This window comes from Pan troglodytes, chromosome 7 (assembly GCF_028858775.2).
Source record: "Pan troglodytes isolate AG18354 chromosome 7, NHGRI_mPanTro3-v2.0_pri, whole genome shotgun sequence".
NCBI lineage: Eukaryota > Metazoa > Chordata > Mammalia > Primates > Hominidae > Pan > Pan troglodytes.
Window position 1 is genome coordinate 44284644 of NC_072405.2, and position 6000 is coordinate 44290643.

Sequence of the window (6000 nt, forward strand, 5' to 3'; positions counted from 1 at the left end):
GGTTGCCGAAAAAACCATAGGCATTGTGTTGTTGTTTGTTGTTTGAGAGAGTCTTACTCTGTCGCCCAGGCTGGAGTGCAGTGGCTCAATCTCAGCTAACTGCAACCACCACCTACAGGGTTCAGGCGATTCTCCTGCCTCAGACTCCTGAGTAGCTGCGATTACAAGCATCCGCCACTGCACCTGGCTAATTTTTGTATTTTTTTTTCGGTAGAGATGAGGTTTCACTATGTTGGTTGGGCTGGTCTCAAACTCCTGACTTCAAATGATCCACCTGCCTTGGCCTCCCAAAATGCTGGGTTTACAGGCGTGAGCCACCATGCCCAGCCACCACTGGCATTGTGAGTACCCACATTTTCAAACTCAGAAGTTAACTCTTATATTCATTATGTCCTTGATGGAATTTGAACTCTAATCCTCCAGAAACAAATCTCTGAGATGGAATAAATAATAAATGCTAGTTTCACTAATTTGAAAGCTGTGATCACTTGAATAGAATCTATTAGTTAGAAATTCTAAACCATCTGTAGAAAATAATTATTCCTTGGGCAGACCAGACATTGTCCTGAAAATCGCAAGGAAATTAATTGTTTTCATGTATTCTGAAACTACTTGAACAACAGGCGCTAGCATATGATTAATGTTAAAAATATAAAGGTCTCATTAATATTACAAATAGAGCATTTCACAGCCTTCTGTTGAAAACAGTTTAATTATATAACACATTATATATGTGCTCAAAATAAAGTTAACATTTCTATATTCTGGATATTTTACTTTTGCCTAATTATTCTAAATTAATGTGAGATCACTGACCGGGCAAATCTATATATCAAATCCATATTTTTATTTTTCCTAACTCAGGATTCATGTGTTTAAACAATAGTAAACAAATGGAAAGAACTTCAGACTAGCTCCAGAAAGTTTTGAAATACTCCAAGTTTTATAGACATTTTAGTTTTAGAATTTGATCATTTTTAATTTTAAAAATTTTAATTGACACATAATTATATATGTTTATGTAGTACAGTGTGATATTTCCACACATGTATACAATGTGCAATGATCAAATCAGGGTAATTAGCATAGCCATCACCTCAAACATTAATCATTTCTTTGTGTTGGGAACATTCAACTCCACTCCACCAGTTATTTGAAAATATGCAATAAATTATGGTTAATTGTAATCACCTTACAGAGCTACAGAACAATATAACTTATTTCTCCTATCTAGCCATAATTTTGTATTCATTAACCAAGCTCTGGTTCTCTCCCTCCTTCCCAGCCCTTAGTATACACTATTCTGCTCTCTGGTTCTGTGAGATCAACTTTTTTAGTTCCCCATATGAGTGAGAACATGCACTACTTGTCTTTCTTTGTCTGGCTTATTTCACTTAACATAATGTCCTCCAAGCTCATCCGTGTCACCACAAATGACAGGATTTCATTCATTTTAATTGCTGAATAATATTCTATTGTTAATATATACCACATTTTCTTCATCCATTCATCTGTTGATAGGCATTTAGGTTGAATCTGTATCTTGGCTATTATGAACGGTGCTGCAATAAGCATGGGAACACAGATATATCCTTGGCTTACTGATTCTCTTTCCTTCGGGTAAATATCCAGCAATAGGATTGCTGGGTCATATGGTAGCTCTCTTTTTAGGTTTTTGTTTTGTTTTGTTTTTTGTTTTCCGGAACTTCCATATTATTTTCCCTATTGGCTGTACTAATTATATTCCTACCACGAGTATGCGAGAGTTCCCTTTTATCCTCATCCTTGTCAGCATTTATTTATTTTATTTTTTTGTCATTTTGATAACAGCCATTCTAACTGGAATAAGATGATATCTCATTGGGGTTTTGATTTGCATTTCCCTGATGGTTGGTGATGTTGAGAATTTTTTCATATACCTTTCGGCCATTTGTATTTTTTTCTTTTTGAGCAATAGATATTCAACTCATTTGCCCATTTTTTTTTTTGTTTGTTTGTTTTAGATGGAGTCTTGCTCTGTTGCCCAGGCTGGACTGCAGTGGTGGGATCTCAGCTCACTGCAAGCTCCACCTCCCGGGTTCACGCCATTCTCCTGCCTCAGCCTCCTGAGTAGCTGGGACTACAGGCGCCCACCACCACGCCTGGCTAATTTTGTTTTTGTATTTTTAGTAGAGTCATAGTTTCACCATGTTAGCCAGGATGGTCTCAATCACCTGAGCTCGTGATCCACCCGCTTCGGCCTCCCAAAGTGCTGGGATTACAGGCATGAGCCACTGCACCTGGCCGCCCATGTTTTTTAATTGGATGATGATGATGATGATGATGATGATTTTGCTGTTTAGCTATTTGAATTCCTTGCATATTCTGGATACTAATCTCCTGTTGGATACATCGTTTGCAAATATTTTCTCCTATTATGCCAGTTGTCTCTTCACTGTGTTGATTCCTTTTGGTGTGCAGAAGCTTTTTGGTTTGATTTAATCCCATTTGTCTATTTTTGCTTCTGTTACCTGTGCTTTTGATGTCTTTTTCATAATATCTTTTCCCAGACCAATGTCCTAAAGTGTTTTTACTATATTTTCCTCTACTAGTGTCATAGTTTCAGGTCTTATATTTAAGACTTTAATTCATTTTGAATTGATTTTTGTGTATGGTGAGAGGTAGTGGTCTAGTTTCATTCTTCTGCCTATGGATATCCAGTTTTTCCAGCACCATTTATTGAAGAGACTGAGACATGTTTTCTATTACAGGAGGATATGGAAAGAAAGTAAACCAAGCTGTTGATCTTTAAGGTTGTTTAATTCATTTCACCATGCCTACTTCTACTCTCCAAATACAATGTAGTTCCCATAGAACACTAAGGCCTTGTCAATTTGACTTACCATGGTGGGGCCTGAGCAGGTGTGGGCTGTTTAATGTCAGCAGAAAATCAGACTGAGCCCACTCCATTTATGAATGGCTTCCTCCTGGTTCCCATTTGCATGCCTGTGAAATTATGTTAAAATGAACTTCGAAAGCTGTCAGACTGAGGTTATATGGAAAAAGAAGCCCACCTTTATGCTTGGCAATATTGCCAAGGTATAAGGGCTAATTTTATACATATGTTGTAGAAAAGAGTTTGAAAGGCAGCTCTTTCTTCCTGTTGATCCCCAAGACGGTGGCCCTAATTCACTGTGCCCATCATGTGAATATTCTTAATGTAACCATCTATATTTCTGCTAGAGTTGTGTTAAATAACATGACACAGTAAGTTTCTGTTATGTCAATTTGGTTGCAGGAGCGGGTAAGTAATACTATCTCAAAAAAAAAAAAATGTTGACCTGATTCTTAATGTGTATAGCCAGCTTTTTGACTGTTATTCTTACAATGTAGAAACACACACACATCTGCTTGCTAAGACATTGGAGAATGGTTTTATTTTCTTATACGTATATTTATCTCAGGCTTTATTCTTGGCTGCCTCTTTTGGGCTTATCCTGAAAAGATGTTGCATATATAATCAACTGGGTGTTCACATCAATGTCTGTCATTGCTTGGAGAGTTTAAAATGGAAAAATCTATTTCCTCTGGCAGAGCTTTTTGCCTTATTTTAATTATTCTTCGGAATTTTAATGAAACCATGTTGAGTTGTCAGAAATGGCCTCCATGTTGAACTTTGCCTTGTCAAAATAATTTTATCATTCATAAATATTTCAGTGAAAACCAAAGACTGCTTATAAATGATTGATTCTGTAGAGTTCACTGACATTTCCTGTGAAGTCTTTTATTAAAATTAGAGTATCCCATCCTAAATCTGACCATTAATTGTTAATAATGTGCAGATTGAAACCTAGGTGTCTCTAAAACATGAAAAATTAAATTAGTAGTTATAATGATACATTGAAATTAAGAAGGATCATCACAGTTCAAAGAAGCTCATTCTCAAGCTTAGCACTACACTAAAGTGTATTTTGGTTTCTAAATTAAATAAGGCAAGCTTTGTACCTAGAAGTATTCTATATGATATAGAGAGGACCAGAAGCAATGAGTAAAGAAAGTTGAACGGCAGAAATTAACACGGATGGGTTATTTATGTCATTTATTTAATCTTACCATTTCTTTTCTATGATGAAATATGGCCTATTATTTTAGGTGGGCAGACAAAAATAATGCTCAAGTAACCAATTTCTAAGTCATTTGAATGTTGAAGCTTATGATATTTGATAGATCTAGTGCTGAATATGGGACTACATTTGATTTTAAGAAGTAGCCAGTTTCTTTGCTTTTTTCATTGTTAGACAAGCAGTTTTTTATTACTCTTTCTATTCTTTCCAAATTCTCCACAAGAGCACATAGTGCTTTTCTGAAAAAAAGTTAAAAATAAAAGAAAGCAAAAGAAAAGACAGAAAACAATTCCACTAGCCATAGATACCATTTTCAAACTTATTTTCTTTTTAGTATTTTCTATACTTACTTTTTACAGTTTATTCAAGGCAACAAGTATTTGTAGAACATTCCTGTGTGCTAGGCACTGAGAATGGCATAGAATAGTAAGACAGAGGCTCTTTTCTGCAGAAACTTACAATATAGTTAGGAAGACAAGTCATCCATTTTCTTGTAGAACAAAAAAAGAATGCAGTAAGTTCTGAATGGGTGGTAGAGACAGAACCTTCATAAAAACAGTTTGAAGAAAATGAAGAAGCTTGGCTGTGGTGATTAGGAGGTTCTTGATGGAGGCAATAAGCTTGAGTTGGTTTTGAAGAGTTAACGTTTGGGTTTTTTCCCACAGTGGCATCCGTAGGTGGAACAATCTAGAATAATCTACAGACTGTACTCGATACGTCACAGAGTTCTCAAATCTTCTGCGTATATCATTGGGGCTTAACAAATTGACCTCCTTTAGAGCAGATGTTCTCAGTGCCCCATTTATACCTTTGTCATCACAATTTCCATGCAAGGTGGCTGACTTTGAACACCAAGCACCACAGCTCTTTGCCTGAGGGTATTTTCTGGCCACCCAAGTCTGTTCTGCCTACCTTGGCATCAGCCACAAATGCTGGGGAGCTGATGCTCTACTTGGAAGAGTCTTCAAGACATAACTGATGGGAGTTAGTGGATAAACACCTCAATTCCGTCTATTCAGCATATTCCAGGGGTATAACCTACACTGTCTTTCAGAATTCCTGATGGGATGGAGGGCTAGTTACAACTGTGGTCACAGACTTCTAAAGCTTATTGCCAAAAATTCTAAAGATGTAGTACTATGGCATTCACCCTCATCCCTCTCTGTTAAATAAGCTTTCAGGGATTGGAGGCATGTTAGAAGTCATCTAATCCAATCACCTTCTAGTAGATTCTGTCTGACTTTGCCTACATCCTGGTGACCCACCCTGGAGACAGTTCCATGCTTGGAAGGTTTCCTGCAGCTCTCTGCCTGTGGGTCTCCTCTGGCTGCGGAAGCTGCCTGGTCCACATGGTACAGGCCTAAGTGCCCAAGAAACAAATGGCAAGGAATAAGGAATGAGTGCTAATGAGCAAATACTACAGCAGGAAATTCTGAGGAGTGATCATCTCAGAGGAGCTCCTGCAGGGTTTGTCTTTAGTGTTTCAGAATTAACGCATTGAGCAGCACCCTTTTTTCTTTTCTCGATTTCACTTCCCCACCCACTGTTCATCCGGCTTCTTGAAGCCATTGCCCTGATAAACAACCTGCACTCAAACACTTGATCAGGGTGGGTATACTCTGGGGGAACTCAAACTGAGACACTTCCCATTACAGAGGAGAAGAAACTGAGACTGGAAGAGTGGAAGTCATTTGCTGGTAGTTCTGTGCAATTCTGCTATGTGGTAGAGATTATAGTACACATGCAGTTTGTATCATGCTTTTGCCATTTCAATACTTTTCAAAATACTTGAATTTAAATAAATATTTTAAAATAATAATCCATCATGTAAAAGAACCATGATTTGCTTAACCAGTACCTAATGGTGGACATTTAGGTTGATTCATTTACTGAAAGA

The 6000-nt window shown here is 37.3% G+C and overlaps 1 long non-coding RNA gene across 1 annotated transcript in view; it reads left to right on the forward strand.

Annotated features, from left to right (window-relative positions):
* LOC134810738 (uncharacterized) overlaps positions 1-761 on the forward strand; it is a 30804-nt gene extending 30043 nt beyond the window's left edge. Inside the window, exon 3 of the long non-coding RNA XR_010159367.1 lies at positions 215-761. This is a non-coding gene — a long non-coding RNA (uncharacterized LOC134810738). The remainder of the gene's footprint in view (positions 1-214) is intronic.
* The last annotated feature ends 5239 nt before the right edge of the window (positions 762-6000 follow it).